Source organism: Oncorhynchus mykiss, chromosome 16, assembly GCF_057628025.1.
Source record: "Oncorhynchus mykiss isolate SJ-2025 chromosome 16, ASM5762802v1, whole genome shotgun sequence".
NCBI classification, from domain to species: Eukaryota; Metazoa; Chordata; class Actinopteri; order Salmoniformes; family Salmonidae; genus Oncorhynchus; species Oncorhynchus mykiss.
Window position 1 is genome coordinate 73854253 of NC_143037.1, and position 22590 is coordinate 73876842.

A 22590-nucleotide genomic window follows, 5' to 3' on the forward strand; every position below is an offset into this window, starting at 1 on the left:
TCATTTGGCTCTCGAGCTTAAAAATGGTAAAAACGTCTGAAACAGCAGATGAATCATTTTGTGTAAGTAATTAACCTACAATATGGTGGGGAACTTTGTCAAACGGCAGAGTTGCTGAGTTTCTTAGCTTGCATAGTAAGTCTTAACTCATTCAAAAAACAACCCTTCTAAAATTACATTGCAGTGCCGTGACCCGGATTCGAACCGGGGTTGCTGCGACCACAACGCAGAGTACTAACCACTATACGATCACGGCCGGCTACAAGAGCTGGCTTTGTAAAGCCTACATAGGCTGTGAAAGTGATGTGCACAAGCTGGCTAAACTCTTTTCATTTTGGTCTCGATAATGAATAAACTGAAGAAACAGTGGAGCTTTACACAGTCGGTAGGTTTTTTCTCATTCAAAAAGTGCCCTTTTTCCGTGACATTGGAATATCTCAATTGCATCCTCCTCACGTCATCTCTAATTCTCTAAACCCATTGGTGAGAAAACCTGAGTGCCCTCCCCTCTGACCTTCTCCACCAATGTGAACAATAAAAAGGTACTGCTGAGATTTGAACTCAGGTTCTCCTGTTTACTAGACAGGCACTTTAACCAACTAAGCCACAGCACCCATAAAAGTCATATATGTTGCAGATGTGAACACCCACACCTATTTGAATCAAACCAGTCTCATTAATTTAACCCACATCTCTGTCTAGCAAAATCACATCACAAAAGAGATGTCTTTTACTAATATTGGAAACGATACAGACACCTTCAATTGTCTAGCAACAGGGTTTCTTAAGCTACGTTTTGGGACGCAAAGTGGGCCTGAGCATGTGAGAGGCAGTGTTGCCAAATCCTCAGGAAGGAAAGTAGCTATTGCTGGTCCTAAAAGTAGCTAGAAGTCGCTAAATGACGTCATCACATAATTTTCATAATTGGCCAAGTGGATGTAATTGTGATTGACGCTGTAGGAGAGAGGAATAACGTCTCGGGAGAGACAAAAAGTGAGTAAAAAACACCCTAAGTATGTTTAGAACTACAATTGAACTTTCTTCTGTCGATTCTTGTCTTTTTTCTGAATACTCACTAAATATAGCGACAAAGTCGCTAAGTTGGCAACACTGGTGAGAGGTGGGTAGCGAGATATCAGTAATCAATGGTAATCACATACTATTTCTTCGTAACTATGATCATTCGAGGACAGTGCATTTTTCATTTGGGTCTCGAGATGAATAAACTCAAGAACCTCTGACATGAATTCTTAAACTATGATTTGGGACCCAAAGCGGTTATTAACATGTCATAGGTGGGTCGCGAGATATGAGTGAACATTCAGAATCATACACTATTTCTTCATAATGTTGGTCGTTCGAGGACACTGCATTTCTCATTTGGCTCTCGAGCTTAAAAATGGTAAAAACGTCTGAAACAGCAGATGAATCATTTTGTGTAAGTAATTAACCTACAATATGGTGGGGAACTTTGTCAAACGGCAGAGTTGCTGAGTTTCTTAGCTTGCATAGTAAGTCTTAACTCATTCAAAAAACAACCCTTCTAAAATTACATTGCAGTGCCGTGACCCGGATTCGAACCGGGGTTGCTGCGACCACAACGCAGAGTACTAACCACTATACGATCACGGCCGGCTACAAGAGCTGGCTTTGTAAAGCCTACATAGGCTGTGAAAGTGATGTGCACAAGCTGGCTAAACTCTTTTCATTTTGGTCTCGATAATGAATAAACTGAAGAAACAGTGGAGCTTTACACAGTCGGTAGGTTTTTTCTCATTCAAAAAGTGCCCTTTTTCCGTGACATTGGAATATCTCAATTGCATCCTCCTCACGTCATCTCTAATTCTCTAAACCCATTGGTGAGAAAACCTGAGTGCCCTCCCCTCTGACCTTCTCCACCAATGTGAACAATAAAAAGGTACTGCTGAGATTTGAACTCAGGTTCTCCTGTTTACTAGACAGGCACTTTAACCAACTAAGCCACAGCACCCATAAAAGTCATATATGTTGCAGATGTGAACACCCACACCTATTTGAATCAAACCAGTCTCATTAATTTAACCCACATCTCTGTCTAGCAAAATCACATCACAAAAGAGATGTCTTTTACTAATATTGGAAACGATACAGACACCTTCAATTGTCTAGCAACAGGGTTTCTTAAGCTACGTTTTGGGACGCAAAGTGGGCCTGAGCATGTGAGAGGCAGTGTTGCCAAATCCTCAGGAAGGAAAGTAGCTATTGCTGGTCCTAAAAGTAGCTAGAAGTCGCTAAATGACGTCATCACATAATTTTCATAATTGGCCAAGTGGATGTAATTGTGATTGACGCTGTAGGAGAGAGGAATAACGTCTCGGGAGAGACAAAAAGTGAGTAAAAAACACCCTAAGTATGTTTAGAACTACAATTGAACTTTCTTCTGTCGATTCTTGTCTTTTTTCTGAATACTCACTAAATATAGCGACAAAGTCGCTAAGTTGGCAACACTGGTGAGAGGTGGGTAGCGAGATATCAGTAATCAATGGTAATCACATACTATTTCTTCGTAACTATGATCATTCGAGGACAGTGCATTTTTCATTTGGGTCTCGAGATGAATAAACTCAAGAACCTCTGACATGAATTCTTAAACTATGATTTGGGACCCAAAGCGGTTATTAACATGTCATAGGTGGGTCGCGAGATATGAGTGAACATTCAGAATCATACACTATTTCTTCATAATGTTGGTCGTTCGAGGACACTGCATTTCTCATTTGGCTCTCGAGCTTAAAAATGGTAAAAACGTCTGAAACAGCAGATGAATCATTTTGTGTAAGTAATTAACCTACAATATGGTGGGGAACTTTGTCAAACGGCAGAGTTGCTGAGTTTCTTAGCTTGCATAGTAAGTCTTAACTCATTCAAAAAACAACCCTTCTAAAATTACATTGCAGTGCCGTGACCCGGATTCGAACCGGGGTTGCTGCGACCACAACGCAGAGTACTAACCACTATACGATCACGGCCGGCTACAAGAGCTGGCTTTGTAAAGCCTACATAGGCTGTGAAAGTGATGTGCACAAGCTGGCTAAACTCTTTTCATTTTGGTCTCGATAATGAATAAACTGAAGAAACAGTGGAGCTTTACACAGTCGGTAGGTTTTTTCTCATTCAAAAAGTGCCCTTTTTCCGTGACATTGGAATATCTCAATTGCATCCTCCTCACGTCATCTCTAATTCTCTAAACCCATTGGTGAGAAAACCTGAGTGCCCTCCCCTCTGACCTTCTCCACCAATGTGAACAATAAAAAGGTACTGCTGAGATTTGAACTCAGGTTCTCCTGTTTACTAGACAGGCACTTTAACCAACTAAGCCACAGCACCCATAAAAGTCATATATGTTGCAGATGTGAACACCCACACCTATTTGAATCAAACCAGTCTCATTAATTTAACCCACATCTCTGTCTAGCAAAATCACATCACAAAAGAGATGTCTTTTACTAATATTGGAAACGATACAGACACCTTCAATTGTCTAGCAACAGGGTTTCTTAAGCTACGTTTTGGGACGCAAAGTGGGCCTGAGCATGTGAGAGGCAGTGTTGCCAAATCCTCAGGAAGGAAAGTAGCTATTGCTGGTCCTAAAAGTAGCTAGAAGTCGCTAAATGACGTCATCACATAATTTTCATAATTGGCCAAGTGGATGTAATTGTGATTGACGCTGTAGGAGAGAGGAATAACGTCTCGGGAGAGACAAAAAGTGAGTAAAAAACACCCTAAGTATGTTTAGAACTACAATTGAACTTTCTTCTGTCGATTCTTGTCTTTTTTCTGAATACTCACTAAATATAGCGACAAAGTCGCTAAGTTGGCAACACTGGTGAGAGGTGGGTAGCGAGATATCAGTAATCAATGGTAATCACATACTATTTCTTCGTAACTATGATCATTCGAGGACAGTGCATTTTTCATTTGGGTCTCGAGATGAATAAACTCAAGAACCTCTGACATGAATTCTTAAACTATGATTTGGGACCCAAAGCGGTTATTAACATGTCATAGGTGGGTCGCGAGATATGAGTGAACATTCAGAATCATACACTATTTCTTCATAATGTTGGTCGTTCGAGGACACTGCATTTCTCATTTGGCTCTCGAGCTTAAAAATGGTAAAAACGTCTGAAACAGCAGATGAATCATTTTGTGTAAGTAATTAACCTACAATATGGTGGGGAACTTTGTCAAACGGCAGAGTTGCTGAGTTTCTTAGCTTGCATAGTAAGTCTTAACTCATTCAAAAAACAACCCTTCTAAAATTACATTGCAGTGCCGTGACCCGGATTCGAACCGGGGTTGCTGCGACCACAACGCAGAGTACTAACCACTATACGATCACGGCCGGCTACAAGAGCTGGCTTTGTAAAGCCTACATAGGCTGTGAAAGTGATGTGCACAAGCTGGCTAAACTCTTTTCATTTTGGTCTCGATAATGAATAAACTGAAGAAACAGTGGAGCTTTACACAGTCGGTAGGTTTTTTCTCATTCAAAAAGTGCCCTTTTTCCGTGACATTGGAATATCTCAATTGCATCCTCCTCACGTCATCTCTAATTCTCTAAACCCATTGGTGAGAAAACCTGAGTGCCCTCCCCTCTGACCTTCTCCACCAATGTGAACAATAAAAAGGTAATGCTGAGATTTGAACTCAGGTTCTCCTGTTTACTAGACAGGCACTTTAACCAACTAAGCCACAGCACCCATAAAAGTCATATATGTTGCAGATGTGAACACCCACACCTATTTGAATCAAACCAGTCTCATTAATTTAACCCACATCTCTGTCTAGCAAAATCACATCACAAAAGAGATGTCTTTTACTAATATTGGAAATGATACAGACACCTTCAATTGTCTAGCAACAGGGTTTCTTAAGCTACGTTTTGGGACGCAAAGTGGGCCTGAGCATGTGAGAGGCAGTGTTGCCAAATCCTCAGGAAGGAAAGTAGCTATTGCTGGTCCTAAAAGTAGCTAGAAGTCGCTAAATGACGTCATCACATAATTTTCATAATTGGCCAAGTGGATGTAATTGTGATTGACGCTGTAGGAGAGAGGAATAACGTCTCGGGAGAGACAAAAAGTGAGTAAAAAACACCCTAAGTATGTTTAGAACTACAATTGAACTTTCTTCTGTCGATTCTTGTCTTTTTTCTGAATACTCACTAAATATAGCGACAAAGTCGCTAAGTTGGCAACACTGGTGAGAGGTGGGTAGCGAGATATCAGTAATCAATGGTAATCACATACTATTTCTTCGTAACTATGATCATTCGAGGACAGTGCATTTTTCATTTGGGTCTCGAGATGAATAAACTCAAGAACCTCTGACATGAATTCTTAAACTATGATTTGGGACCCAAAGCGGTTATTAACATGTCATAGGTGGGTCGCGAGATATGAGTGAACATTCAGAATCATACACTATTTCTTCATAATGTTGGTCGTTCGAGGACACTGCATTTCTCATTTGGCTCTCGAGCTTAAAAATGGTAAAAACGTCTGAAACAGCAGATGAATCATTTTGTGTAAGTAATTAACCTACAATATGGTGGGGAACTTTGTCAAACGGCAGAGTTGCTGAGTTTCTTAGCTTGCATAGTAAGTCTTAACTCATTCAAAAAACAACCCTTCTAAAATTACATTGCAGTGCCGTGACCCGGATTCGAACCGGGGTTGCTGCGACCACAACGCAGAGTACTAACCACTATACGATCACGGCCGGCTACAAGAGCTGGCTTTGTAAAGCCTACATAGGCTGTGAAAGTGATGTGCACAAGCTGGCTAAACTCTTTTCATTTTGGTCTCGATAATGAATAAACTGAAGAAACAGTGGAGCTTTACACAGTCGGTAGGTTTTTTCTCATTCAAAAAGTGCCCTTTTTCCGTGACATTGGAATATCTCAATTGCATCCTCCTCACGTCATCTCTAATTCTCTAAACCCATTGGTGAGAAAACCTGAGTGCCCTCCCCTCTGACCTTCTCCACCAATGTGAACAATAAAAAGGTACTGCTGAGATTTGAACTCAGGTTCTCCTGTTTACTAGACAGGCACTTTAACCAACTAAGCCACAGCACCCATAAAAGTCATATATGTTGCAGATGTGAACACCCACACCTATTTGAATCAAACCAGTCTCATTAATTTAACCCACATCTCTGTCTAGCAAAATCACATCACAAAAGAGATGTCTTTTACTAATATTGGAAACGATACAGACACCTTCAATTGTCTAGCAACAGGGTTTCTTAAGCTACGTTTTGGGACGCAAAGTGGGCCTGAGCATGTGAGAGGCAGTGTTGCCAAATCCTCAGGAAGGAAAGTAGCTATTGCTGGTCCTAAAAGTAGCTAGAAGTCGCTAAATGACGTCATCACATAATTTTCATAATTGGCCAAGTGGATGTAATTGTGATTGACGCTGTAGGAGAGAGGAATAACGTCTCGGGAGAGACAAAAAGTGAGTAAAAAACACCCTAAGTATGTTTAGAACTACAATTGAACTTTCTTCTGTCGATTCTTGTCTTTTTTCTGAATACTCACTAAATATAGCGACAAAGTCGCTAAGTTGGCAACACTGGTGAGAGGTGGGTAGCGAGATATCAGTAATCAATGGTAATCACATACTATTTCTTCGTAACTATGATCATTCGAGGACAGTGCATTTTTCATTTGGGTCTCGAGATGAATAAACTCAAGAACCTCTGACATGAATTCTTAAACTATGATTTGGGACCCAAAGCGGTTATTAACATGTCATAGGTGGGTCGCGAGATATGAGTGAACATTCAGAATCATACACTATTTCTTCATAATGTTGGTCGTTCGAGGACACTGCATTTCTCATTTGGCTCTCGAGCTTAAAAATGGTAAAAACGTCTGAAACAGCAGATGAATCATTTTGTGTAAGTAATTAACCTACAATATGGTGGGGAACTTTGTCAAACGGCAGAGTTGCTGAGTTTCTTAGCTTGCATAGTAAGTCTTAACTCATTCAAAAAACAACCCTTCTAAAATTACATTGCAGTGCCGTGACCCGGATTCGAACCGGGGTTGCTGCGACCACAACGCAGAGTACTAACCACTATACGATCACGGCCGGCTACAAGAGCTGGCTTTGTAAAGCCTACATAGGCTGTGAAAGTGATGTGCACAAGCTGGCTAAACTCTTTTCATTTTGGTCTCGATAATGAATAAACTGAAGAAACAGTGGAGCTTTACACAGTCGGTAGGTTTTTTCTCATTCAAAAAGTGCCCTTTTTCCGTGACATTGGAATATCTCAATTGCATCCTCCTCACGTCATCTCTAATTCTCTAAACCCATTGGTGAGAAAACCTGAGTGCCCTCCCCTCTGACCTTCTCCACCAATGTGAACAATAAAAAGGTACTGCTGAGATTTGAACTCAGGTTCTCCTGTTTACTAGACAGGCACTTTAACCAACTAAGCCACAGCACCCATAAAAGTCATATATGTTGCAGATGTGAACACCCACACCTATTTGAATCAAACCAGTCTCATTCATTTAACCCACATCTCTGTCTAGCAAAATCACATCACAAAAGAGATGTCTTTTACTAATATTGGAAACGATACAGACACCTTCAATTGTCTAGCAACAGGGTTTCTTAAGCTACGTTTTGGGACGCAAAGTGGGCCTGAGCATGTGAGAGGCAGTGTTGCCAAATCCTCAGGAAGGAAAGTAGCTATTGCTGGTCCTAAAAGTAGCTAGAAGTCGCTAAATGACGTCATCACATAATTTTCATAATTGGCCAAGTGGATGTAATTGTGATTGACGCTGTAGGAGAGAGGAATAACGTCTCGGGAGAGACAAAAAGTGAGTAAAAAACACCCTAAGTATGTTTAGAACTACAATTGAACTTTCTTCTGTCGATTCTTGTCTTTTTTCTGAATACTCACTAAATATAGCGACAAAGTCGCTAAGTTGGCAACACTGGTGAGAGGTGGGTAGCGAGATATCAGTAATCAATGGTAATCACATACTATTTCTTCGTAACTATGATCATTCGAGGACAGTGCATTTTTCATTTGGGTCTCGAGATGAATAAACTCAAGAACCTCTGACATGAATTCTTAAACTATGATTTGGGACCCAAAGCGGTTATTAACATGTCATAGGTGGGTCGCGAGATATGAGTGAACATTCAGAATCATACACTATTTCTTCATAATGTTGGTCGTTCGAGGACACTGCATTTCTCATTTGGCTCTCGAGCTTAAAAATGGTAAAAACGTCTGAAACAGCAGATGAATCATTTTGTGTAAGTAATTAACCTACAATATGGTGGGGAACTTTGTCAAACGGCAGAGTTGCTGAGTTTCTTAGCTTGCATAGTAAGTCTTAACTCATTCAAAAAACAACCCTTCTAAAATTACATTGCAGTGCCGTGACCCGGATTCGAACCGGGGTTGCTGCGACCACAACGCAGAGTACTAACCACTATACGATCACGGCCGGCTACAAGAGCTGGCTTTGTAAAGCCTACATAGGCTGTGAAAGTGATGTGCACAAGCTGGCTAAACTCTTTTCATTTTGGTCTCGATAATGAATAAACTGAAGAAACAGTGGAGCTTTACACAGTCGGTAGGTTTTTTCTCATTCAAAAAGTGCCCTTTTTCCGTGACATTGGAATATCTCAATTGCATCCTCCTCACGTCATCTCTAATTCTCTAAACCCATTGGTGAGAAAACCTGAGTGCCCTCCCCTCTGACCTTCTCCACCAATGTGAACAATAAAAAGGTACTGCTGAGATTTGAACTCAGGTTCTCCTGTTTACTAGACAGGCACTTTAACCAACTAAGCCACAGCACCCATAAAAGTCATATATGTTGCAGATGTGAACACCCACACCTATTTGAATCAAACCAGTCTCATTCATTTAACCCACATCTCTGTCTAGCAAAATCACATCACAAAAGAGATGTCTTTTACTAATATTGGAAACGATACAGACACCTTCAATTGTCTAGCAACAGGGTTTCTTAAGCTACGTTTTGGGACGCAAAGTGGGCCTGAGCATGTGAGAGGCAGTGTTGCCAAATCCTCAGGAAGGAAAGTAGCTATTGCTGGTCCTAAAAGTAGCTAGAAGTCGCTAAATGACGTCATCACATAATTTTCATAATTGGCCAAGTGGATGTAATTGTGATTGACGCTGTAGGAGAGAGGAATAACGTCTCGGGAGAGACAAAAAGTGAGTAAAAAACACCCTAAGTATGTTTAGAACTACAATTGAACTTTCTTCTGTCGATTCTTGTCTTTTTTCTGAATACTCACTAAATATAGCGACAAAGTCGCTAAGTTGGCAACACTGGTGAGAGGTGGGTAGCGAGATATCAGTAATCAATGGTAATCACATACTATTTCTTCGTAACTATGATCATTCGAGGACAGTGCATTTTTCATTTGGGTCTCGAGATGAATAAACTCAAGAACCTCTGACATGAATTCTTAAACTATGATTTGGGACCCAAAGCGGTTATTAACATGTCATAGGTGGGTCGCGAGATATGAGTGAACATTCAGAATCATACACTATTTCTTCATAATGTTGGTCGTTCGAGGACACTGCATTTCTCATTTGGCTCTCGAGCTTAAAAATGGTAAAAACGTCTGAAACAGCAGATGAATCATTTTGTGTAAGTAATTAACCTACAATATGGTGGGGAACTTTGTCAAACGGCAGAGTTGCTGAGTTTCTTAGCTTGCATAGTAAGTCTTAACTCATTCAAAAAACAACCCTTCTAAAATTACATTGCAGTGCCGTGACCCGGATTCGAACCGGGGTTGCTGCGACCACAACGCAGAGTACTAACCACTATACGATCACGGCCGGCTACAAGAGCTGGCTTTGTAAAGCCTACATAGGCTGTGAAAGTGATGTGCACAAGCTGGCTAAACTCTTTTCATTTTGGTCTCGATAATGAATAAACTGAAGAAACAGTGGAGCTTTACACAGTCGGTAGGTTTTTTCTCATTCAAAAAGTGCCCTTTTTCCGTGACATTGGAATATCTCAATTGCATCCTCCTCACGTCATCTCTAATTCTCTAAACCCATTGGTGAGAAAACCTGAGTGCCCTCCCCTCTGACCTTCTCCACCAATGTGAACAATAAAAAGGTAATGCTGAGATTTGAACTCAGGTTCTCCTGTTTACTAGACAGGCACTTTAACCAACTAAGCCACAGCACCCATAAAAGTCATATATGTTGCAGATGTGAACACCCACACCTATTTGAATCAAACCAGTCTCATTAATTTAACCCACATCTCTGTCTAGCAAAATCACATCACAAAAGAGATGTCTTTTACTAATATTGGAAATGATACAGACACCTTCAATTGTCTAGCAACAGGGTTTCTTAAGCTACGTTTTGGGACGCAAAGTGGGCCTGAGCATGTGAGAGGCAGTGTTGCCAAATCCTCAGGAAGGAAAGTAGCTATTGCTGGTCCTAAAAGTAGCTAGAAGTCGCTAAATGACGTCATCACATAATTTTCATAATTGGCCAAGTGGATGTAATTGTGATTGACGCTGTAGGAGAGAGGAATAACGTCTCGGGAGAGACAAAAAGTGAGTAAAAAACACCCTAAGTATGTTTAGAACTACAATTGAACTTTCTTCTGTCGATTCTTGTCTTTTTTCTGAATACTCACTAAATATAGCGACAAAGTCGCTAAGTTGGCAACACTGGTGAGAGGTGGGTAGCGAGATATCAGTAATCAATGGTAATCACATACTATTTCTTCGTAACTATGATCATTCGAGGACAGTGCATTTTTCATTTGGGTCTCGAGATGAATAAACTCAAGAACCTCTGACATGAATTCTTAAACTATGATTTGGGACCCAAAGCGGTTATTAACATGTCATAGGTGGGTCGCGAGATATGAGTGAACATTCAGAATCATACACTATTTCTTCATAATGTTGGTCGTTCGAGGACACTGCATTTCTCATTTGGCTCTCGAGCTTAAAAATGGTAAAAACGTCTGAAACAGCAGATGAATCATTTTGTGTAAGTAATTAACCTACAATATGGTGGGGAACTTTGTCAAACGGCAGAGTTGCTGAGTTTCTTAGCTTGCATAGTAAGTCTTAACTCATTCAAAAAACAACCCTTCTAAAATTACATTGCAGTGCCGTGACCCGGATTCGAACCGGGGTTGCTGCGACCACAACGCAGAGTACTAACCACTATACGATCACGGCCGGCTACAAGAGCTGGCTTTGTAAAGCCTACATAGGCTGTGAAAGTGATGTGCACAAGCTGGCTAAACTCTTTTCATTTTGGTCTCGATAATGAATAAACTGAAGAAACAGTGGAGCTTTACACAGTCGGTAGGTTTTTTCTCATTCAAAAAGTGCCCTTTTTCCGTGACATTGGAATATCTCAATTGCATCCTCCTCACGTCATCTCTAATTCTCTAAACCCATTGGTGAGAAAACCTGAGTGCCCTCCCCTCTGACCTTCTCCACCAATGTGAACAATAAAAAGGTACTGCTGAGATTTGAACTCAGGTTCTCCTGTTTACTAGACAGGCACTTTAACCAACTAAGCCACAGCACCCATAAAAGTCATATATGTTGCAGATGTGAACACCCACACCTATTTGAATCAAACCAGTCTCATTAATTTAACCCACATCTCTGTCTAGCAAAATCACATCACAAAAGAGATGTCTTTTACTAATATTGGAAACGATACAGACACCTTCAATTGTCTAGCAACAGGGTTTCTTAAGCTACGTTTTGGGACGCAAAGTGGGCCTGAGCATGTGAGAGGCAGTGTTGCCAAATCCTCAGGAAGGAAAGTAGCTATTGCTGGTCCTAAAAGTAGCTAGAAGTCGCTAAATGACGTCATCACATAATTTTCATAATTGGCCAAGTGGATGTAATTGTGATTGACGCTGTAGGAGAGAGGAATAACGTCTCGGGAGAGACAAAAAGTGAGTAAAAAACACCCTAAGTATGTTTAGAACTACAATTGAACTTTCTTCTGTCGATTCTTGTCTTTTTTCTGAATACTCACTAAATATAGCGACAAAGTCGCTAAGTTGGCAACACTGGTGAGAGGTGGGTAGCGAGATATCAGTAATCAATGGTAATCACATACCATTTCTTCGTAACTATGATCATTCGAGGACAGTGCATTTTTCATTTGGGTCTCGAGATGAATAAACTCAAGAACCTCTGACATGAATTCTTAAACTATGATTTGGGACCCAATGCGGTTATTAACATGTCATAGGTGGGTCGCGAGATATGAGTGAACATTCAGAATCATACACTATTTCTTCATAATGTTGGTCGTTCGAGGACACTGCATTTCTCATTTGGCTCTCGAGCTTAAAAATGGTAAAAACGTCTGAAACAGCAGATGAATCATTTTGTGTAAGTAATTAACCTACAATATGGTGGGGAACTTTGTCAAACGGCAGAGTTGCTGAGTTTCTTAGCTTGCATAGTAAGTCTTAACTCATTCAAAAAACAACCCTTCTAAAATTACATTGCAGTGCCGTGACCCGGATTCGAACCGGGGTTGCTGCGACCACAACGCAGAGTACTAACCACTATACGATCACGGCCGGCTACAAGAGCTGGCTTTGTAAAGCCTACATAGGCTGTGAAAGTGATGTGCACAAGCTGGCTAAACTCTTTTCATTTTGGTCTCGATAATGAATAAACTGAAGAAACAGTGGAGCTTTACACAGTCGGTAGGTTTTTTCTCATTCAAAAAGTGCCCTTTTTCCGTGACATTGGAATATCTCAATTGCATCCTCCTCACGTCATCTCTAATTCTCTAAACCCATTGGTGAGAAAACCTGAGTGCCCTCCCCTCTGACCTTCTCCACCAATGTGAACAATAAAAAGGTACTGCTGAGATTTGAACTCAGGTTCTCCTGTTTACTAGACAGGCACTTTAACCAACTAAGCCACAGCACCCATAAAAGTCATATATGTTGCAGATGTGAACACCCACACCTATTTGAATCAAACCAGTCTCATTAATTTAACCCACATCTCTGTCTAGCAAAATCACATCACAAAAGAGATGTCTTTTACTAATATTGGAAACGATACAGACACCTTCAATTGTCTAGCAACAGGGTTTCTTAAGCTACGTTTTGGGACGCAAAGTGGGCCTGAGCATGTGAGAGGCAGTGTTGCCAAATCCTCAGGAAGGAAAGTAGCTATTGCTGGTCCTAAAAGTAGCTAGAAGTCGCTAAATGACGTCATCACATAATTTTCATAATTGGCCAAGTGGATGTAATTGTGATTGACGCTGTAGGAGAGAGGAATAACGTCTCGGGAGAGACAAAAAGTGAGTAAAAAACACCCTAAGTATGTTTAGAACTACAATTGAACTTTCTTCTGTCGATTCTTGTCTTTTTTCTGAATACTCACTAAATATAGCGACAAAGTCGCTAAGTTGGCAACACTGGTGAGAGGTGGGTAGCGAGATATCAGTAATCAATGGTAATCACATACTATTTCTTCGTAACTATGATCATTCGAGGACAGTGCATTTTTCATTTGGGTCTCGAGATGAATAAACTCAAGAACCTCTGACATGAATTCTTAAACTATGATTTGGGACCCAAAGCGGTTATTAACATGTCATAGGTGGGTCGCGAGATATGAGTGAACATTCAGAATCATACACTATTTCTTCATAATGTTGGTCGTTCGAGGACACTGCATTTCTCATTTGGCTCTGGAGCTTAAAAATTGTAAAAACGTCTGAAACAGCAGATGAATGATTTCGTGCAAGTAATTATCCTACAATATGGTGGGGAACTTTGTCAAACGGCAGAGTTGCTGAGTTTCTTAGCTTGCATAGTAAGTCTTAACTCATTCAAAAAACAACCCTTCTAAAATTACATTGCAGTGCCGTGACCCAGATTCAAACCGGGGTTGCTGCGACCACAACGCAGAGTACTAACCACTATACGATCACGGCCGGCTACAAGAGCTGGCTTTGTAAAGCCTACATAGGCTGTGAAAGTGATGTGCACAAGCTGGCTAAACTCTTTTCATTTTGGTCTCGATAATGAATAAACTGAAGAAACAGTGGAGCTTTACACAGTCGGTAGGTTTTTTCTCATTCAAAAAGTGCCCTTTTTCCGTGACATTGGAATATCTCAATTGCATCCTCCTCACGTCATCTCTAATTCTCTAAACCCATTGGTGAGAAAACCTGAGTGCCCTCCCCTCTGACCTTCTCCACCAATGTGAACAATAAAAAGGTACTGCTGAGATTTGAACTCAGGAACTCCTGTTTACTAGACAGGCACTTTAACCAACTAAGCCACAGCACCCATAAAAGTCATATATGTTGCAGATGTGAACACCCACACCTATTTGAATCAAACCAGTCTCATTAATTTAACCCACATCTCTGTCTAGCAAAATCACATCACAAAAGAGATGTCTTTTACTAATATTGGAAACGATACAGACACCTTCAATTGTCTAGCAACAGGGTTTCTTAAGCTACGTTTTGGGACGCAAAGTGGGCCTGAGCATGTGAGAGGCAGTGTTGCCATATCCTCAGGAAGGAAAGTAGCTATTGCTGGTCCTAAAAGTAGCTAGAAGTCGCTAAATGACGTCATCACATAATTTTCATAATTGGCCAAGTGGATGTAATTGTGATTGACGCTGTAGGAGAGAGGAATAACGTCTCGGGAGAGACAAAAAGTGAGTAAAAAACACCCTAAGTATGTTTAGAACTACAATTGAACTTTCTTCTGTCGATTCTTGTCTTTTTTCTGAATACTCACTAAATATAGCGACAAAGTCGCTAAGTTGGCAACACTGGTGAGAGGTGGGTAGCGAGATATCAGTAATCAATGGTAATCACATACTATTTCTTCGTAACTATGATCATTCGAGGACAGTACATTTTTCATTTGGGTCTCGAGATGAATAAACTCAAGAACCTCTGACATGAATTCTTAAACTATGATTTGGGACCCAAAGCGGTTATTAACATGTCATAGGTGGGTCGCGAGATATGAGTGAACATTCAGAATCATACACTATTTCTTCATAATGTTGGTCGTTCGAGGACACTGTATTTCTCATTTGGCTCTCGAGCTTAAAAATGGTAAAAACGTCTGAAACAGCAGATGAATCATTTCGTGTAAGTAATTAACCTACAATATGGTGGGGAACTTTGTCAAACGGCAGAGTTGCTGAGTTTCTTAGCTTGCATAGTAAGTCTTAACTCATTCAAAAAACAACCCTTCTAAAATTACATTGCAGTGCCGTGACCCGGATTCGAACCGGGGTTGCTGCGACCACAACGCAGAGTACTAACCACTATACGATCACGGCCGGCTACAAGAGTTGGCTTTGTAAAGCCTACATAGGCTGTGAAAGTGATGTGCACAAGCTGGCTAAACTCTTTTCATTTTGGTCTCGATAATGAATAAACTGAAGAAACAGTGGAGCTTTACACAGTCGGTAGGTTTTTTCTCATTCAAAAAGTGCCCTTTTTCCGTGACATTGGAATATCTCAATTGCATACTCCTCACGTCATCTCTAATTCTCTAAACCCATTGGTGAGAAAACCTGAGTGCCCTCCCCTCTGACCTTCTCCACCAATGTGAACAATAAAAAGGTACTGCTGACATTTGAACTCAGGATCTCCTGTTTACTAGACAGGCACTTTAACCAACTAAGCCACAGCACCCATAAAACTCATATATGTTGCAGATGTGAACACCCACACCTATTTGAATCAAACCAGTCTCATTAATTTAACCCACATCTCTGTCTAGCAAAATCACATCACAAAAGAGATGTCTTTTACTAATATTGGAAACGATACAGACACATTCAATTGTCTAGCAACAGGGTTTCTTAAGCTACGTTTTGGGACGCAAAGTGGGCCTGAGCATGTGAGAGGCAGTGTTGCCAAATCCTCAGGAAGGAAAGTAGCTATTGCTGGTCCTAAAAGTAGCTAGAAGTCGCTAAATGACGTCATCACATAATTTTCATAATTGGCCAAGTGGATGTAATTGTGATTGACGCTGTAGGAGAGAGGAATAACGTCTCGGGAGAGACAAAAAGTGAGTAAAAAACACCCTAAGTATGTTTAGAACTACAATTGAACTTTCTTCTGTCGATTCTTGTCTTTTTTCTGAATACCTCCTAAATATAGCGACAAAGTCGCTAAGTTGGCAACACTGGTGAGAGGTGGGTAGCGAGATATCAGTAATCAATGGTAATCACATACTATTTCTTCGTAACTATGATCATTCGAGGACAGTACATTTTTCATTTGGGTCTCGAGATGAATAAACTCAAGAACCTCTGACATGAATTCTTAAACTATGATTTGGGACCCAAAGCGGTTATTAACATGTCATAGGTGGGTCGCGAGATATGAGTGAACATTCAGAATCATATACTATTTCTTCATAATGTTGGTCGTTCGAGGACACTGCATTTCTCATTTGGCTCTGGAGCTTAAAAATTGTAAAAACGTCTGAAACAGCAGATGAATCATTTCGTGTAAGTAATTAACCTACAATATGGTGGGGAACTTTGTCAAACGGCAGAGTTGCTGAGTTTCTTAGCTTGCATAGTAAGTCTTAACTCATTTAAAAAACAACCCTTCTAAAATTACATTGCAGTGCCGTGACCCGGATTCGAACCGGGGTTGCTGCGACCACAACGCAGAGTACTAACCACTATACGATCACGGCCGGCTACAAGAGTTGGCTTTGTAAAGCCTACATAGGCTGTGAAAGTGATGTGCACAAGCTGGCTAAACTCTTTTCATTTTGGTCTCGATAATGAATAAACTGAAGAAACAGTGGAGCTTTACACAGTCGGTAGGTTTTTTCTCATTCAAAAAGTGCCCTTTTTCCGTGACATTGGAATATCTCAATTGCATCCTCCTCACGTCATCTCTAATTCTCTAAATCCATTGGTGAGAAAACCTGAGTGCCCTCCCCTCTGACCTTCTCCACCAATGTGAACAATAAAAAGGTACTGCTGACATTTGAATTCAGGATCTCCTGTTTACTAGACAGGCACTTTAACCAACTAAGCCACAGCACCCATAAAAGTCATATATGTTGCAGATGTGAACACCCACACCTATTTGAATCAAACCAGTCTCATTAATTTAACCCACATCTCTGTCTAGCAAAATCACATCACAAAAGAGATGTCTTTTACTAATATTGGAAACGATACAGACACATTCAATTGTCTAGCAACAGGGTTTCTTAAGCTACGTTTTGGGACGCAAAGTGGGCCTGAGCATGTGAGAGGCAGTGTTGCCAAATCCTCAGGAAGGAAAGTAGCTATTGCTGGTCCTAAAAGTAGCTAGAAGTCGCTAAATGACGTCATCACATAATTTTCATAATTGGCCAAGTGGATGTAATTGTGATTGACGCTGTAGGAGAGAGGAATAACGTCTCGGGAGAGACAAAAAGTGAGTAAAAAACACCCTAAGTATGTTTAGAACTACAATTGAACTTTCTTCTGTCGATTCTTGTCTTTTTTCTGAATACCTCCTAAATATAGCGACAAAGTCGCTAAGTTGGCAACACTGGTGAGAGGTGGGTAGCGAGATATCAGTAATCAATGGTAATCACATACTATTTCTTCGTAACTATGATCATTCGAGGACAGTACATTTTTCATTTGGGTCTCGAGATGAATAAACTCAAGAACCTCTGACATGAATTCTTAAACTATGATTTGGGACCCAAAGCGGTTATTAACATGTCATAGGTGGGTCGCGAGATATGAGTGAACATTCAGAATCATATACTATTTCTTCATAATGTTGGTCGTTCGAGGACACTGCATTTCTCATTTGGCTCTGGAGCTTAAAAATTGTAAAAACGTCTGAAACAGCAGATGAATAATTTCGTGTAAGTAATTAACCTACAATATGGTGGGGAACTTTGTCAAACGGCAGAGTTGCTGAGTTTCTTAGCTTGCATAGTAAGTCTTAACTCATTTAAAAAACAACCCTTCTAAAATTACATTGCAGTGCCGTGACCCGGATTCGAACCAGGGTTGCTGCGACCACAACGCAGAGTACTAACCACTATACGATCACGGCCGGCTACAAGAGTTGGCTTTGTAAAGCCTACATAGGCTGTGAAAGTGATGTGCACAAGCTGGCTAAACTCTTTTCATTTTGGTCTCGATAATGAATAAACTGAAGAAACAGTGGAGCTTTACACAGTCGGTAGGTTTTTTCTCATTCAAAAAGTGCCCTTTTTCCGTGACATTGGAATATCTCAATTGCATCCTCCTCACGTCATCTCTAATTCTCTAAACCCATTGGTGAGAAAACCTGAGTGCCCTCCCCTCTGACCTTCTCCACCAATGTGAACAATAAAAAGGTACTGCTGACATTTGAACTCAGGATCTCCTGTTTACTAGACAGGCACTTTAACCAACTAAGCCACAGCACCCATAAAAGTCATATATGTTGCAGATGTGAACACCCACACCTATTTGAATCAAACCAGTCTCATTAATTTAACCCACATCTCTGTCTAGCAAAATCACATCACAAAAGAGATGTCTTTTACTAATATTGGAAACGATACAGACACCTTCAATTGTCTAGCAACAGGGTTTCTTAAGCTACGTTTTGGGACGCAAAGTGGGCCTGAGCATGTGAGAGGCAGTGTTGCCAAATCCTCAGGAAGGAAAGTAGCTATTGCTGGTCCTAAAAGTAGCTAGAAGTCGCTAAATGACGTCATCACATAATTTTCATAATTGGCCAAGTGGATGTAATTGTGATTGACGCTGTAGGAGAGAGGAATAACGTCTCGGGAGAGACAAAAAGTGAGTAAAAAAACACCCTAAGTATGTTTAAAACTACAATTGAACTTTCTTCTGTCGATTCTTGTCTTTTTTCTGAATACCTCCTAAATATAGCGACAAAGTCGCTAAGTTGGCAACACTGGTGAGAGGTGGGTAGCGAGATATCAGTAATCAATGGTAATCACATACTATTTCTTCGTAACTATGATCATTCGAGGACAGTACATTTTTCATTTGGGTCTCGAGATGAATAAACTCAAGAACCTCTGACATGAATTCTTAAACTATGATTTGGGACCCAAAGCGGTTATTAACATGTCATAGGTGGGTCGCGAGATATGAGTGAACATTCAGAATCATATACTATTTCTTCATAATGTTGGTCGTTCGAGGACACTGCATTTCTCATTTGGCTCTGGAGCTTAAAAATTGTAAAAACGTCTGAAACAGCAGATGAATAATTTCGTGTAAGTAATTAACCTACAATATGGTGGGGAACTTTGTCAAACGGCAGAGTTGCTGAGTTTCTTAGCTTGCATAGTAAGTCTTAACTCATTTAAAAAACAACCCTTCTAAAATTACATTGCAGTGCCGTGACCCGGATTCGAACCAGGGTTGCTGCGACCACAACGCAGAGTACTAACCACTATACGATCACGGCCGGCTACAAGAGTTGGCTTTGTAAAGCCTACATAGGCTGTGAAAGTGATGTGCACAAGCTGGCTAAACTCTTTTCATTTTGGTCTCGATAATGAATAAACTGAAGAAACAGTGGAGCTTTACACAGTCGGTAGGTTTTTTCTCATTCAAAAAGTGCCCTTTTTCCGTGACATTGGAATATCTCAATTGCATCCTCCTCACGTCATCTCTAATTCTCTAAACCCATTGGTGAGAAAACCTGAGTGCCCTCCCCTCTGACCTTCTCCACCAATGTGAACAATAAAAAGGTACTGCTGACATTTGAACTCAGGATCTCCTGTTTACTAGACAGGCACTTTAACCAACTAAGCCACAGCACCCATAAAAGTCATATATGTTGCAGATGTGAACACCCACACCTATTTGAATCAAACCAGTCTCATTAATTTAACCCACATCTCTGTCTAGCAAAATCACATCACAAAAGAGATGTCTTTTACTAATATTGGAAACGATACAGACACCTTCAATTGTCTAGCAACAGGGTTTCTTAAGCTACGTTTTGGGAAGCAAAGTGGGCCTGAGCATGTGAGAGGCAGTGTTGCCAAATCCTCAGGAAGGAAAGTAGCTATTGCTGGTCCTAAAAGTAGCTAGAAGTCGCTAAATGACGTCATCACATAATTTTCATAATTGGCCAAGTGGATGTAATTGTGATTGACGCTGTAGGAGAGAGGAATAACGTCTCGGGAGAGACAAAAAGTGAGTAAAAAAACACCCTAAGTATGTTTAGAACTACAATTGAACTTTCTTCTGTCGATTCTTGTCTTTTTTCTGAATACCTCCTAAATATAGCGACAAAGTCGCTAAGTTGGCAACACTGGTGAGAGGTGGGTAGCGAGATATCAGTAATCAATGGTAATCACATACTATTTCTTCGTACTATTTTTCATTTGGGTCTCGAGATGAATAAACTCAAGAACCTCTGACATGAATTCTTAAACTATGATTTGGGACCCAAAGCGGTTATTAACATGTCATAGGTGGGTCGCGAGATATGAGTGAACATTCAGAATCATATACTATTTCTTCATAATGTTGGTCGTTCGAGGACACTGCATTTCTCATTTGGCTCTGGAGCTTAAAAATGGTAAAAACGTCTGAAACAGCAGATGAATCATTTTGTGTAAGTAATTAACCTACAATATGGTGGGGAACTTTGTCAAACGGCAGAGTTGCTGAGTTTCTTAGCTTGCATAGTAAGTCTTAACTCATTTAAAAAACAACCCTTCTAAAATTACATTGCAGTGCCGTGACCCGGATTCGAACCAGGGTTGCTGCGACCACAACGCAGAGTACTAACCACTATACGATCACTGCCGGCTACAAGAGTTGGCTTTGTAAAGCCTACATAGGCTGTGAAAGTGATGTGCACAAGCTGGCTAAACTCTTTTCATTTTGGTCTCGATAATGAATAAACTGAAGAAACAGTGGAGCTTTACACAGTCGGTAGGTTTTTTCTCATTCAAAAAGTGCCCTTTTTCCGTGACATTGGAATATCTCAATTGCATCCTCCTCACGTCATCTCTAATTCTCTAAACCCATTGGTGAGAAAACCTGAGTGCCCTCCACTCTGACCTTCTCCACCAATGTGAACAATAAAAAGGTACTGCTGACATTTGAACTCAGGATCTCCTGTTTACTAGACAGGCACTTTAACCAACTAAGCCACAGCACCCATAAAAGTCATATATGTTGCAGATGTGAACACCCACACCTATTTGAATCAAACCAGTCTCATTAATTTAACCCACATCTCTGTCTAGCAAAATCACATCACAAAAGAGATGTCTTTTACTAATATTGGAAACGATACAGACACCTTCAATTGTCTAGCAACAGGGTTTCTTAAGCTACGTTTTGGGACGCAAAGTGGGCCTGAGCATGTGAGAGGCAGTGTTGCCAAATCCTCAGGAAGGAAAGTAGCTATTGCTGGTCCTAAAAGTAGCTAGAAGTCGCTAAATGACGTCATCACATAATTTTCATAATTGGCCAAGTGGATGTAATTGTGATTGACGCTGTAGGAGAGAGGAATAACGTCTCGGGAGAGACAAAAAGTGAGTAAAAAAACACCCTAAGTATGTTTAGAACTACAATTGAACTTTCTTCTGTCGATTCTTGTCTTTTTTCTGAATACCTCCTAAATATAGCGACAAAGTCGCTAAGTTGGCAACACTGGTGAGAGGTGGGTAGCGAGATATCAGTAATCAATGGTAATCACATACTATTTCTTCGTACTATTTTTCATTTGGGTCTCGAGATGAATAAACTCAAGAACCTCTGACATGAATTCTTAAACTATGATTTGGGACCCAAAGCGGTTATTAACATGTCATAGCTGGGTCGCGAGATATGAGTGAACATTCAGAATCATATACTATTTCTTCATAATGTTGGTCGTTCGAGGACACTGCATTTCTCATTTGGCTCTGGAGCTTAAAAATGGTAAAAACGTCTGAAACAGCAGATGAATCATTTTGTGTAAGTAATTAACCTACAATATGGTGGGGAACTTTGTCAAATGGCAGAGTTGCTGAGTTTCTTAGCTTGCATAGTAAGTCTTAACTCATTTAAAAAACAACCCTTCTAAAATTACATTGCAGTGCCGTGACCCGGATTCGAACCAGGGTTGCTGTGACCACAACGCAGAGTACTAACCACTATACGATCACGGCCGGCTACAAGAGTTGGCTTTGTAAAGCCTACATAGGCTGTGAAAGTGATGTGCACAAGCTGGCTAAACTCTTTTAATTTTGGTCTCGATAATGAATAAACTGAAGAAACAGTGGAGCTTTACACAGTCGGTAGGTTTTTTCTCATTCAAAAAGTGCCCTTTTTCCGTGACATTGGAATATCTCAATTGCATCCTCCTCACGTCATCTCTAATTCTCTAAACCCATTGGTGAGAAAACTTGAGTGCCCTCCCCTCTGACCTTCTCCACCAATGTGAACAATAAAAAGGTACTGCTGAGATTTGAACTCAGGATCTCCTGTTTACTAGACAGGCACTTTAACCAACTAAGCCACAGCACCC

At 40.6% G+C, this 22590-nt stretch overlaps 21 non-coding genes across 21 annotated transcripts; all 21 read right to left on the minus strand.

Annotated features, from left to right (window-relative positions):
* Positions 1–184: 184 nt before the first annotated feature.
* Positions 185–256, minus strand: trnah-gug (transfer RNA histidin (anticodon GUG)). The gene has a single exon. It is a non-coding gene; the product is annotated as a tRNA-His (tRNA).
* A 284-nt stretch (positions 257–540) lies between these two features.
* Positions 541–614, minus strand: trnat-agu (transfer RNA threonine (anticodon AGU)). The gene has a single exon. It is a non-coding gene; the product is annotated as a tRNA-Thr (tRNA).
* Positions 615–1560: 946 nt separating this feature from the next.
* On the minus strand, positions 1561–1632 carry trnah-gug (transfer RNA histidin (anticodon GUG)). The gene has a single exon. It is a non-coding gene; the product is annotated as a tRNA-His (tRNA).
* A 284-nt stretch (positions 1633–1916) lies between these two features.
* Positions 1917–1990, minus strand: trnat-agu (transfer RNA threonine (anticodon AGU)). The gene has a single exon. It is a non-coding gene; the product is annotated as a tRNA-Thr (tRNA).
* Positions 1991–2936: 946 nt separating this feature from the next.
* On the minus strand, positions 2937–3008 carry trnah-gug (transfer RNA histidin (anticodon GUG)). The gene has a single exon. It is a non-coding gene; the product is annotated as a tRNA-His (tRNA).
* Positions 3009–3292: 284 nt separating this feature from the next.
* trnat-agu (transfer RNA threonine (anticodon AGU)) lies at positions 3293–3366 on the minus strand. Its single transcript has one exon. It is a non-coding gene; the product is annotated as a tRNA-Thr (tRNA).
* A 946-nt stretch (positions 3367–4312) lies between these two features.
* Positions 4313–4384, minus strand: trnah-gug (transfer RNA histidin (anticodon GUG)). Its single transcript has one exon. It is a non-coding gene; the product is annotated as a tRNA-His (tRNA).
* A 1304-nt stretch (positions 4385–5688) lies between these two features.
* trnah-gug (transfer RNA histidin (anticodon GUG)) lies at positions 5689–5760 on the minus strand. The gene has a single exon. It is a non-coding gene; the product is annotated as a tRNA-His (tRNA).
* Positions 5761–6044: 284 nt separating this feature from the next.
* Positions 6045–6118, minus strand: trnat-agu (transfer RNA threonine (anticodon AGU)). Its single transcript has one exon. It is a non-coding gene; the product is annotated as a tRNA-Thr (tRNA).
* Positions 6119–7064: 946 nt separating this feature from the next.
* trnah-gug (transfer RNA histidin (anticodon GUG)) lies at positions 7065–7136 on the minus strand. The gene has a single exon. It is a non-coding gene; the product is annotated as a tRNA-His (tRNA).
* Positions 7137–7420: 284 nt separating this feature from the next.
* trnat-agu (transfer RNA threonine (anticodon AGU)) lies at positions 7421–7494 on the minus strand. The gene has a single exon. It is a non-coding gene; the product is annotated as a tRNA-Thr (tRNA).
* Positions 7495–8440: 946 nt separating this feature from the next.
* On the minus strand, positions 8441–8512 carry trnah-gug (transfer RNA histidin (anticodon GUG)). The gene has a single exon. It is a non-coding gene; the product is annotated as a tRNA-His (tRNA).
* A 284-nt stretch (positions 8513–8796) lies between these two features.
* On the minus strand, positions 8797–8870 carry trnat-agu (transfer RNA threonine (anticodon AGU)). Its single transcript has one exon. It is a non-coding gene; the product is annotated as a tRNA-Thr (tRNA).
* A 946-nt stretch (positions 8871–9816) lies between these two features.
* Positions 9817–9888, minus strand: trnah-gug (transfer RNA histidin (anticodon GUG)). The gene has a single exon. It is a non-coding gene; the product is annotated as a tRNA-His (tRNA).
* Positions 9889–11192: 1304 nt separating this feature from the next.
* Positions 11193–11264, minus strand: trnah-gug (transfer RNA histidin (anticodon GUG)). The gene has a single exon. It is a non-coding gene; the product is annotated as a tRNA-His (tRNA).
* A 284-nt stretch (positions 11265–11548) lies between these two features.
* On the minus strand, positions 11549–11622 carry trnat-agu (transfer RNA threonine (anticodon AGU)). The gene has a single exon. It is a non-coding gene; the product is annotated as a tRNA-Thr (tRNA).
* A 946-nt stretch (positions 11623–12568) lies between these two features.
* On the minus strand, positions 12569–12640 carry trnah-gug (transfer RNA histidin (anticodon GUG)). Its single transcript has one exon. It is a non-coding gene; the product is annotated as a tRNA-His (tRNA).
* A 284-nt stretch (positions 12641–12924) lies between these two features.
* trnat-agu (transfer RNA threonine (anticodon AGU)) lies at positions 12925–12998 on the minus strand. Its single transcript has one exon. It is a non-coding gene; the product is annotated as a tRNA-Thr (tRNA).
* A 2322-nt stretch (positions 12999–15320) lies between these two features.
* trnah-gug (transfer RNA histidin (anticodon GUG)) lies at positions 15321–15392 on the minus strand. The gene has a single exon. It is a non-coding gene; the product is annotated as a tRNA-His (tRNA).
* Positions 15393–16696: 1304 nt separating this feature from the next.
* trnah-gug (transfer RNA histidin (anticodon GUG)) lies at positions 16697–16768 on the minus strand. Its single transcript has one exon. It is a non-coding gene; the product is annotated as a tRNA-His (tRNA).
* Positions 16769–22515: 5747 nt separating this feature from the next.
* Positions 22516–22589, minus strand: trnat-agu (transfer RNA threonine (anticodon AGU)). Its single transcript has one exon. It is a non-coding gene; the product is annotated as a tRNA-Thr (tRNA).
* Position 22590: the final 1 nt, after the last annotated feature.